The 12,645-nt window shown below is 42.2% G+C and overlaps 1 long non-coding RNA gene across 1 annotated transcript in view; it reads right to left on the bottom strand.

The window, feature by feature from the left end:
* LOC135328765 (uncharacterized) overlaps positions 1-7,433 on the bottom strand; it is a 56,890-nt gene extending 49,457 nt beyond the window's left edge. Inside the window, exon 1 of the long non-coding RNA XR_010389802.1 lies at positions 7,313-7,433. This is a non-coding gene — a long non-coding RNA (uncharacterized LOC135328765). The remainder of the gene's footprint in view (positions 1-7,312) is intronic.
* Positions 7,434-12,645: the final 5,212 nt, after the last annotated feature.

Below are 12,645 nucleotides of genomic sequence, written 5' to 3'. Positions count from 1 at the left end.
CCTAAATCTCGGTGACTGGCACTCCTGCCTTCTGCAGGTCCAGCACAGAGTGGAAATCATAACACACGTTTATTATCAGTTCATGCAAATAAAAATCTCTGACCAGAGAAGAATTAAGGTCCTTCTCATACTACTGTTCTTCTCAGGCCATAGCCCAGCAGGTAGAGCTAAAGGGTATCAGTGTTCAATAATTTACTGCTTGACTCAGCCTCTAATATTCTTCTTGAATTCCAGACCCCGGGGGCACATGTCACAAAGTTGTCAGTCTTTGTTTTTTGTGGGGGTTCTTTCTTAACACACCGCGGTTTTTACTGGGGTGAGAAGTCTCTACTTTGCCTAGCAAGGTAGAGGGTTATTTCATGGAAATGGACCTCAGGAGGTCTCTTGCCCAACCTCCACTTCAAAGCAGCAGCTCTGAGCTCGGATTAGGTTGCTCAGGGCTTTATCCACTTGGGCCTTGAAAACCTCCAAGGATGGAAACAGCACAGCCTCTCTGGGCAACCTGTGACAGTGCATGACTATCCTCATGGTGAAACAGTTGAAAGCTAAGTGGGTCCAAGTCAGTATATAAGTTATTATTATATATATCTGTGTAGAAGGAATGGAGAGAAAGGGATAAGGTAAAGTCCATTACATAGAGAAAGACAGAATCAGTGAGGTGCGAAGTCAGATGTTAGCCAGGTGAGCTAGAATACTCTGCAGGCTGGGCAAAGGATATATTATTGGGTAATGTAATTTGAGGATATATGATAAATTCATAGCTAGAGCTTGCAGATTTTTTCCTATTTTTGTGAGAAGGCAGAATTAAATGACAATGGTAGGGTAGAATAAATGGCAGAACTGACCAGGATATGCGTCTTGATGTATCTACAGGAAAAAAAGGCAACTTCAAACTCTCTTTTTTTCCCCCCCATTCAAAGTATTTCTTTGAAATTAGTGTGTTTGTTTCAGAAGCATCTGATTATTGTTAGTTTGATATAAAGAAGAGACAGTTGGTATTTTGGTTTAGTCAAGCTACTTCCCAAGTCCCTCTGTGTTCTTCCACCTACCTTAGTGCCAAGCAACTTTAGGTTGCTCTAAAGAGGGGCAAGTCTTAGGCTTTTAGGTTCACATATCAAATCAGAACATCGAATAACCAGATCATGCTACCACACTAAGGAGAAATTTTTATTTTAATGGAAAATGCAGGAACAATCAATCTTCAACAAAGCTAGGCTCCACTCCTTGGTAGCTGTATCACCCCTAGGACTGAGACAGATCCCTCAGCTCCCACTTGGGAGCTCTGCTGCCCCTGCTGCTCAGAGACCTTCCTTCAAAGGGTTATATCCTCTTTGTTTCTCTTGGGGCTCACTCTCCTCATGCTCTAAAGTTTTCTTTCTTTCTGGTAAAGAGGACTTTTAAGACAAGGTCAGGCTCTGGAAATCTCTCTAGAGATCCCCTTGAGCAGATGATGTCTGGCAATGTCTCTCTGCTTTAGCTGTGACTCTGGTGATGGCCCTGCTGCTGCTGTGGCAGTAGTGTGCAAGCACTCACAGGTTTTGTGTGGACTCATTGCAACTAAGCTTCCCTTTCTGCCCATGAGAATTCATTCACTCAGGTTTGGGGAGACTCAGGTGTACTGTTAACATAAACTGGACTTCAGCACTTTCACATCCATTATGAGGAAAATTCCTTTCTTCCTCCCCCTCCCCCTCTTTTTTAGGTAAAGTAAATGGTCTGACACTTTTTTTTTTTCACTTTTTTTGTTTGCTTGTTTTAAGTATTTGGCCTGTATTTTGAACTAGGCCAGTTGTCTGGGCTTTGTGGTCTCAGGAATTTTCTTTGTAGCTCATAGTACTCTGTGCAAAAATTAGACCTTAAAAGGGTCAATATAAGCCACCATAAAACAATTATCTCTTATAGTTAGTAAACACACTTCAAAATTTGGCTGTAAACAACTTCAGACTCACATAGTGAGTCACTGATATCTTCTGTTTTTCTGTGTGTGTGAAAAATCTCCAAGGCCAACGATCTGAGAACTCTGGAGAATCTATGGACTACATCTAAGAACAGAGAGAACGTAGTGGATGTTACTACGAAAAGCAGGTTTTCAACAGGTTTAAATTAACTTAATGATAGATGGAACCTCCACTGGAAAAGGTTTGAGGAGCTACAAACTGAAAGATAAAACCTTTCTTTCATGGTGATTCAGGCAATTCTATTTAGTATATTTAAATCTAGTAGTTTTTGATAAGCTGATTGCCCTGCAGTCCGGATTCCTTAGTTCATATTCTTTTTCTATACATATATATAATACTACTTTTAGTACACTACATTGTACTAAAAATAAAGACACAAGACAAAGAAATCTCTGGATAAGTAGAGTTCCTCAGGACCTGTTCAACCACATCACAGATCATATAAAAGATATTTTTCTAAGGCAATGAAATCTGGCAGAACCGAAAACAAAATCTAAGAATTAAACATAACAAAATGTAAACAGAAATTTTAACATACGGTTGTCTGGCTCCATCTGGTGTTTATTTCACAGAATTTCTAGTACAAGGAAATCCGATTTTCACTCTCTTTTTCAGCTGTACATTGGAAGTGAAGAATTGTCATTTAAAAGACTCTCTGATTTATATATCCTGAGGTTTTGTAGTCTCAGTTGTGTATAAGCTATAGTAAAGGTACATAAAAAATACTTTTTTATCAGTCTTTACATCCTATGACTTAAATCATATTCAGATCTGACAAAGGGCTTCTGTGGCCAATAGCTTATCATTTTCCCTCACAATGTCTGTCAGACTGCCAAAATAGTATTCCTCTCTATCAAACTTGTCTCACTTACATCCTCATCATGGCTAAATCATCAATACTGCTGATTTATTCAAATGAATACCCAACCACTTGAAATACAATTAGCACAAGTATTCACATCAAATCTTTATTGTGATTGCTTTCAGGTCAGATAGTATCACATTCACTGAATGTACAGCAAAAGCAAATTGGAAGTAAGAGTGACAATACCACTGTGTGACCACAAATTGGGTCAGATGTTGGTGGAGAAATTAGCCCTACAGTCTGGGACATAAATCACTGAGTATAAACTCTTCTTTGTTAGAATTTCTTATATATAATGGCATAACTCCGTCCTTTTTCTTCCGGGCCTAACATTCAAAATTGTCTTGTCCTGGTACGTGCTATACTAGCAAACTTATTTTTAAAAAAGGGTAAATCAATTACTGCCCTTCTAGGAAAGGGATTCACAAACGCATTCCATAGAGTGGGCTATATATGCAAGCACATGCATGTAAAAAGCAACACTACAAGAATGCACTTTTAAATATGATTTTGCAATTGGGAATAAAATAGAGTAGCCAGCACTTCCTGACAAAGAAGCTTTCTGGATAGCTTGTGTGTTTGACTATACTCGTAGAGCACCTGGGTAAATTAGATAACATTGAGAATGTCTTACCCGGTAACAAATGTATTTAAAATGATGCATTTTTTGTTCCTATCTCACTTAAAAAGATGGGTTTTCCAACCTTCTCATTTTAAGTAGCTTGCTCCTCAGGGTTCTCAGTCACAAGGGGCTGCTCTAAAAGTAAAATGTTGTTCACTACATGTATGGGTATTACTGTGGCCATTACAATTTCCATGTGCATATGAATGATTCAAAATTATCACTGTCTGCATGTCTTGTCTGCAGCTGACTGAAGAACTCACTGCACTCAGTACTCAGCATTTCAGATTTGGGTTTGTCTGAACACATGCAATAGCTCCCAGGATCTCACTTCTGCTCCCTGACTCTTACGCTCTTGTTTACATTGCAGATATTGCCACTTATGGATTTGGACCAACTATCTTCCTGCATACAAGACTCCATTTCATATAACGTGTGTGCGTCATGGCAACGTGGAAGGAGATAAAAGAAAGATGCTGCAAATCGACTGTCCATCTCGCTGACTCCCAGCTTCCCTGCAGCAGTCAGCTGCATACAGTCAGCTCTGCATCATACCAGCTCAATGTACTTCTATTCAGACTGCTGCTCCTCATCCCCTTCTTATTCTCCACACCACTGTTACCAGTCTCTATGGCAACAGCTGGCAGCTACAAAAGAGGAAGCTACAACAGCTGCCTAAAAAAAAAAAAAAAAAAAAAAAAAAAAGATGAGTCAGACAGCCTTAAGCCTGAGAAGAATTGTGATTTGTATCATCCTCTGCCCAGACAGCTAGAGAATGAAACATGGGAAGTGAATGAAAAGCAGGCCATGTAAATGACCCATCTCTGAGCAGGGGAAACAAAACTGGTGTCACACAACATGATGAGCACCTTCCACCCCTTATGGGAAAGTTGCCCAAAATAGCATCAGTGATGTTGGGAAAAGGGTCTCATGTGCCTCCTTCTGATTCCTTTCCTTCTCCAAGATTAAAAAAACATGTGCTGACCAAGTTACAACCACTGCCAAGATTGCAGTGAGTGCTGCCTGCTTGCGAGACTCTCTGGTCTGAGGTAAAGAAAAATTTGGGGAGAGCTCAAAAAAGGAAGGTTTGTCTCTGTTACTTTTTTCCAGCTACAAAAGCCTCATAGTTGTATTTATAACTGTCGAAACCACACTGAGCTTCTTCCAATAACATATGCTATCCACCATACCCACTCTCTACAGTCTCTAACTCAAAATGATTCAGCATTGGCTGATGCAAATGTAATGGTTTTACTTTAAAGGAAAAAATGATTTTTGGCTGCCCATTAAATGTCACAGAGGAAATTCATGGCATGTAGGAAAACAACTGTGCACAGCACTGTCAAGTCAAGGCTGTCTAACAGATGTTGTGCTCATTATAGTCTGAGTGTAATAACAACATATTTTAACAAGCAGAAAACAGGAAGATCCTATCTCCCAGTGGCAATACTGTGGAGGCATAATTGTTATTAAAAGGGGACCTGTCTCCTCCTCCTGGTTTCTGTCATTTGCTCAGGCTGGAGTCTGTAATATTTCCTCAGGACTCTGATCCTGTACATATGTAGAAGGCCTCAGCGTTAGAAAAATATTTATTACCAGACGATTCCTTCTGTTTCCAGAAGCAAAGTCATTTTTAACATTTTGGGGAGTGCCATTCTAGAAGGCAGGCAAGAAATGTTTCAGGGAAGTAAGAAATCCCAGCCCTGACTCTTGTGCCATGTCAATATGAACCCCTGCTTGCCATTTCCAGATGTTAGGTTTGGCCCAGGGAAGGAAGAACAGTGCCAGCCTGAAACATAGGAGAAGCAGTTCCACTTCTAGCTCCTTGCTACAGTATCACCACAACCATAAAAGAAAGTCATTTAGTATCTCTCTCTACTCCCTTTCATAAAATGGGTAGAAGATACTCACTAAGTAGCCCTAGAAGGAGCAGGCAGCTAGATGTATGTATTTGGATTAGATGGCGTTTTTGAGCTACCTGGAAACCGAAGCTCACATCTGAGTTAAACTTGGTTTCAGGATAGAGTTGCCTAACAGGTCCATAGTAGCCATATCTTTTTCATCTGAAATGGGATGTGAAAATGAGATTTCTAACATATTGCAGTAAGAGGTTGGAGACTTTATTGACTTACAGCAGGAACAATGTCTCTAACTGACATTTAGTACCCAAATCTCTTAATTGAGTGCAGTCATTACATGAAATTAAATCCAAACAGAGTGTTTCACAAAGGACAGCTGCTCTTCATTTTCTAATTGTGTTGGTGAAAGGGAAAAGAAGAAAAAAGAGAAACATAGGCTTACTGAAAGCTCTCATAGGATCATTAGATAACTTTGGTTGGAAAGCGCTCACGATGTCTCTGGTCCAACCTCCTCCTCAAAGCAGAGTCAGCTTTGAGCTCAGACCATGGTGCTCGGGGTTTTACCCAGTCATGGCTCGAAAACCTCCAAGAATGGAGACAGCACAACCCCTCTGGACAACCTGCGACATTGCCTGAAGGTCCAGTGAAAGTCTTTCTTAAATCCAGTCCAAGCCTCTCTTGTTTCAACTTGTGCCCATTGTCTCTTGCCCTCCCACTGTGCACAGTTGTGTGGGGCCAGCTACATCCTCACAGTGACCCCTTGTAGGTGCTATTGGGGCTCCCACAGCTGTCTCTTCCCCAGCTAAGGGAGCCCTGCTCCCATGGCCTCTCCTCACTGTAGAGGGAGCTGCTACAGTCCCCACCATGTCCATGGCCCTCCGCTGTGCTTGCTCCAGTTTGTCCAGGTCTTTCCTGTATTGGGGGGCCAAAACTAGGTGCCTTACCCTAGATATGGTCTAGTGGGTGCTGAGTGCAGGTGGAGGATCACTTCCCTGGCTCTCCTAGCTGTGCTGCTGCTCACGCAGGCCCTCCACAGTCTCTTCCTCCATTTTTCAAATTCCATATTGAAGTGCCAGCATGAAGAAACATCTCCCCCCACCACCCGCTTTGATTTGGTGCTTCCTCATGCTGCTGAAACCCTTTCTTTCAGTGCTCCCCAGCACGGGAGAGCAAGGCACTGAAACAGACACCAACATTGTACAGGGTTTCACCCGCACCTAGGTATCGATTTCCCCCAGATTTTCCTTGAAAAGCCCGAAATTGTTCAAAAATGTTGACTCTCCTCCTTTCTTCTTCCTCTTCCTTTTTTTTTTTTTTTTTCCAAATGTTTGGCCACACCTTTGCTAATATCTGCCAGAGCCAGCCGCACTCTGGCCGCCCCGCGGGCAGCAGCGACCCCCACCTGGGGCGGCGGCGGCTGCAAGGCCTCGGGACGGCCGGGCTGCCTCGGGCGGGCCGCGCTCTGCCCGCCCCTCCCTTCCCGGCGGCGGCAAGAGGGGCCAGCCTGGCCCCCAGCCAGCGCTGCGGCGGCGAGGGCGGGCCAGGAGCCGGAAGAGGAGCCGCCGCTACCCGCCCGACTTCCCTAGCAGCCAGGCAGGCAGGCGAGCGCCATGCTGCAGTTCTTGGTAAGGCTCCGCGCGGCGGCAACGCCGCCATTTCGCGGCGGGGTGAGGCGGGGCCGTGGCGGCGTCATAGCGGCGCTCGGCGCCGGCGGCTCCCTGCGGGCGCCCCGGAGACGGCTGGGAGACCCCGCGATTTGTACCGCCAACCTCCGCGGACGCCAAGCCCCGCGTACGGCGGGGAGGTGCCGGCCTCCCCCCCCCCCCAAACAGCCTTTTTAACACTGCCGGGCTCCGGCTAGGCCTTGGGGTGGCTCGGTGTTGGCTGGAGGCTGTGAGCTGGGCTGTGCCCAGCGTGCTCCCCCGTGGGACGCGAGCCCTGGCCGGCCTTTGGGCCTCACGAACCAGCTGATTCCGTTTCTGTGCTCGCCTGCCGTGCCGTGACTCACCCTTCTGATTTCTCCTTGTATGCTGGATGCTTGCCGCTGGGAAATGCAGCTCACCAAAACCTCGGACCTCCTGGTCTGCGAGGCCGCTGGAAGCTGGTGTCACGGCAGCGGCGAGGCGTCGAGGGGGGTGGCTGACCCCAGGCTTGGCTCCTGGCTGCCACGCACACCAGCGAGCATCCCAAGCCTGGGGTGTGCGGCCCCGATCCGTGTCTTTCCTTGTGCTCTTCTGCCCTACACGTTGTGATCCTTGTTTTTGTAATGGCTCCTAATGTTTTTTTTTTCCTTTCGAGTTCTCAGTCACTAACTACCTTGTTATTTGGTTCTGCTGCCTGCAGAACAAGTCTTCTGTTTAGGTATTCTGAAAAAGTGTAGTTTCTGCCTTGTTTTTCTCCAGGTTGTGCCCTTAACACGTCTTTAAGGCTCAGCATATTTTCCTTGCTCATGCTAATATCCTCTTGCGCCTGAAGTTTATATTTATTAGCAAATGTACTTGCCTGCTTTTGTAAGAGCAGTGGTTTTAGCCTTTTCCATTTTGCACACCTCTAAAAACTTATCACCAGAGGTCAGAATTTATAAATATATATGCATGTACACAGAGGTATATGTGTATATGTATTTGTGTGTGTATATATATAAATTAAGGCAAGTGATAATGTTTCATTACTACCTCTCATAAATCCCCTTGAAACCTCTTTGCCAACCCTTGTGCTGAAAATCAGTAGATAAAAGGTTTTTATACTTCCCATTTTTATTTTCCTTTCTATAGGTTCCCATAAGCTCACTCATCTGGGTGTTTGAAGTTAGATGCCTGGCTACTCTGATTAAATAATTTATTGGTGCTGGTATTTTTTACTGCCAGGTGTGAATTAACTTGCCTGACAGAAATGATCCTGTTTTGTGCTGTAGCAAAGCATGGCAACAGTCTTCCATTTTTCATTCTGCCTTTGTATAAATATTTGAGGAATACTCTAGGTTTTTAGTTGTGTTCAGATATGTTCCAGTACCTGCAAAAAATGAGTGCTATCCTTTAATCTTCTATTTTTGTTGGGGGAAGAATAGTTAGCTAGCTAACAGTTACAAGTTAGCTAGCTAACATTTCCTATTAAGTGTTGGTAAGAAGCCAGATGAGATGGCCTTTTGTAAGTTGGAAGAGGCTTGTATGTCTTTATAAAATTAATAAATAGGTCCTGTTCTCTTATCCCAACTTAAAATGCAAAAATAAATGAATGTCAAAGCCTTTCTGTGTCTTCTGTAATCTCCTTCCACTTCACTAAAAACACTTAATCACTTTCAAAGTTTCCATGTTTCTCAACTCAGCTGCTTGTAGCTAATAGCATTTGGTTGCAGTTACTACATAAAACCACTTCTTAATTAAGACTTCTTGTTTAGTGTCTAAAAGTTCAAGAAAGGGCATATTAATTCTGGGTTTTCTTCCTCTTTGGGTGTAGAGAGGTTGTTTGACCCTTGCTCTCTCTTGTTTGGGCTGTAGCAGAGAGATAAAGGGGTAATCTTGCAAACCTTGTATTTTTGCTGTCCAGAGTTAAACATAAACACTTGCTTAAAATGTAACTTGAAATGCTGCGTAGCAATTGGAAAACCCTGAATTCTCATCAGTCCTTGTTTTCCTTAATTAACATGCACATTTTAATTGGCTATATTTTCTGCTGTCCAAATAATTGAAGTCTAAACACTGAAATTTTTCTGTCTTCCTGAATTGTCAACTGACTGATCTTGACTGCAGTGCTAGCCTTCTCAATAAAGGAGTGTACTCAAAGGGAGTACTAGTGTTAGTACTCTATCTGTACAGAATAGGGATTATAACAGTGGAATACAATAAGTTGTCCCATCTTTGGAAATGGAGTATATTTGGGGCAAAAAATCTAGAGAACTGCTAGTAAACAAGGAGCTAGTCTGTCTTTTCAAGTGAATTCCCAGTTACTTGCTGTTGTGGTTCATGTGGCAGTGTTCAACCAGTTTTAGTTTTCTATAATTACCAGGCAAACACATTTTTTTTCACTGGTGGTACTTATGGAGTTTGAGTGACTGAAAAGATGAGCTGTACTGTGTTCTGCCTTGGGCATGGAAAAGATGTCTGGTGGCAAAGTTCTTATTGTGGACAGTGCTTTTATTATAAAATACTCTTATTTTGCCATCGGTGACCACAATTTCCTTAGAACTGACCTCAGCTACCCTATGGAGCGATTTGTCCAGTAGCAATGAATGAAGGCACAGTATTAGTAGTCTGCCCTTCCCGAACAGTCAAATGAGCTTGCATAGTATGTGTATACTTATGAATGTAACAGTAAAAATAAGATCTAGGGTTTTGAGGAACTGCTGAGCAGAAATGGCATCATTAGTAATTGAAGAAAGGAATTTCGTTCCTTCCCAAAGTGACGTGACACTAGAAGATTTTCTTCATCCAGCAAGCGTGGAATGAGACAGGAACTACACTTGCACTTTGCTCTTGCTCTCCTTCCAGGATGCAGTTTCACAGATACCTTTCAGCAAATACAAGTTTACCCTGTTGTCAAAAGAAGTTCTGCCCTGTTTCCAACCGACAGTGTTTATCCTGGCTTCCTTAGAGGAGCCCCTAGATCAGCGTGGATTTGGATGAAAACCAGTCTTTTGGGGGTTGAGGAGTTTGGAAGATGCTTGATTGTTAGTCCTTGCACAAAAAAGCAGCAGAAGTACAGAGCTGGGGGAGAGCGTGAGAGAAGCTGCCTGTCAGTGACAGTGCAGCTTTACATCAGTTTTGCTGGGAGGGGAGGAGGGCTGTACTCTTAAACCTCCTAAGGGAGGACTGAGATCTTTTGGCACTCAGGCCTCTGATCAAACTTGGGATCCTTTTTGTTACTGTGTACTCCTGTGTGGCATCTCTTTGTATGTGTGTGCTTCCCCAGCATTGAGTGTTGTTTTAATGGAGTATTACTTTAGGTTTCTCATTGGTGGACCAACATCCCTGTCATATGTAGGTCCCTGCTGCTGTGCAGTTGTATTCCCCCACTTTTACAGGAATTACTGCCTTTGTGGGTGTGCAAAGAATTTTGCAGGCAAAGATGATCACGGACCAATCCAAATATTTTTGGAGGTGTGTACTTAAAACACAACTGCACTATATTTTGGAAATGATGGTAAAGTTTTCCTGGTGATGAAGTTGAGTAAAATGTATCCTTCTCTGGGAAGAAAAGTGCAAAATTAAGTATGGCTAGAGTTGAAACTCCTTAGTTTTCCCATGACTTTTTTTTTTTTTTTAAGTTTTAATCAGAATACTTTTGATGAAGAGATGTAAACTATATTTTTTCTTCCTTTCTTCCTTTTTAGGTTGGCTTTACTCTTGGCAATGTGGTTGGAATGTATCTAGCTCAGAATTACGATGTAAGTATCCTTGTATTCTGGGAATTGAACCTAATCTGAATGAAAATACAAGGCTATTTTCCCTCAGTCAGAATTGAATTAGTCTTTATTTTGATGATTCTTTTTGATTTGGCTAAGATGCAAATTGTACTAACCTTAGTTACAATTTAATTCAAATTTAAATGGAACCAAAACCTCTACCGGTTTGACTTCTTGTCTGTGGTACAGTAATGCTTAGATCTTCAACTGATACTGGGGCCATGGAGTACAAGTACTGTAACCAGGCATCTACATAGTGCAACCCACGAGTGCAAAAGTTATAAATAGAGATATAGAAACAGGAGAAATAGAGTCAGTCTGGCAGTTGCTCATGGATTGTACTATCATTAAAATACTGATTTCTTGATTCCAGTATTCTGTCTGCTTACAGTGATATCCAGTCACTACACCCATTTGTTACTGAAAAGTCTTTCAAGGCATCTGAAATTTCTATCTACTGTACCAGTGATGGAAATGAGTTTTGCCAACTATCTGGGAGAACTCAATATCTGCTGCCTGCTGGGAACAGTATATCAACCTGCAGTCTTCCTTTTCTTTTTGGACCGAGACTTTTCCTGGTGAGAGCTAGAGTAGAAGAAGATTTGGAGCCGTCTTCCAATACAAGCTTTTAAGTTGTGCAGTCAGCAGTGCCACCAAGCTGTTGATACACTAGGGAAGTTAATGAAATACAACATACAGTCGTTTCCTTTCTTTTGCAATTTACACTAGACTAAATTTTTTTAAAAATAGAGATACTGATGCAGCCTTATCTCTGATATTATTTTTGTTTTCCTCACCTCTCGTCTTGGGCATTAAAGTCACCTTGCTAGCAGAATTCTTATTTTTTGCTCCTTGTGCACTGGCAAACTTGTGATGTTTTCTGTCCGGTCACTCCAGTAACAGGACTAGTAGTAGTACTACTACTATTTGTTTTTAAAAGCTATTAAAACGTAGTCATAAGAACCTATTTGGGTGTATCAGTACATGTGGTAAGCATAGTACAGTGCTTTTCTGGCAGTGCTAATGATATATTGCCACAAGAGGGGGACTTCTGCTTTTGATTTGGAGGAAATGTTATCCTGGTAATGTAACACTGACTTGCAGTACGAACCTGATATTTTTATTGTTGGTATTTAAGATGATTTGTCTTAAATGACATCTAAGATGACTTGTCATAGTTAGGTCCTAATTCTTCAACTGTATGCTTAACTGTAAGTACATGAAGAATTCTGTTCACAGCAGTGGACTTCTCTTGGTTTAGTTTAAATGTGAGGTGCCTTACAGGCTGGGTTCTTAATTCCATTTTCTCAGAAGGAACTTGACTTGGAAAGGGAAGGGAAGAAGAAATTTCTGATATTTCCTGTGCTATCAATGCCAAACCATCCAGTCAGAGGACTACAGTCTTTTGGATTTACTCTCCTTCTGCTCTATGGCTAGGGTACATCTAAAGTAAATGTCCATGATTTTCTTCACAAATACCAGTGAGAACTTTTCTTTGCTCTTATTTGAGCAGGTACCTTGTAAAATCCTACGCTGCAACTTCACAGTTTTAGTTGGAGTCAGGAGTTTTCCTCCCTTGTGTTCCCAGCAACACTGACTTGACTTAGTCTTTAATATCTGCCTATTCCGAAATATTTCCTGAAGCCTCCTGTGAGGTTCTTTCCTCTGCTGTTTTCTTAGTTTTACTTTGTTTTTAACCTTTGTGCAAGGTAACAGATCCTGGAAGCAAGCATCTTTTAGAAACAACTTTAAACTTTGTAGAATTCGCTTCTGTGTTTGTGGTATGGTCTTGCATGCTGAGGCTCATCAGTTCATGTATCTTGGTTTTTTTTTGTTTGATTTTTTTTCTTTTTATCTTTAAAGATTCCTAACCTTGCAAAGAAGCTTGAAGACTTTAAGAAGGATGTGGAAGCTAAGAAGAAACCTCCCAATGACAAGTC

This window comes from Dromaius novaehollandiae, chromosome 1 (assembly GCF_036370855.1).
Source record: "Dromaius novaehollandiae isolate bDroNov1 chromosome 1, bDroNov1.hap1, whole genome shotgun sequence".
Classification (NCBI taxonomy): Eukaryota; Metazoa; Chordata; class Aves; order Casuariiformes; family Dromaiidae; genus Dromaius; species Dromaius novaehollandiae.
Note: the sequence above shows the minus strand (reverse complement) of the source record. Positions and strands in the feature narration are given on the sequence as shown.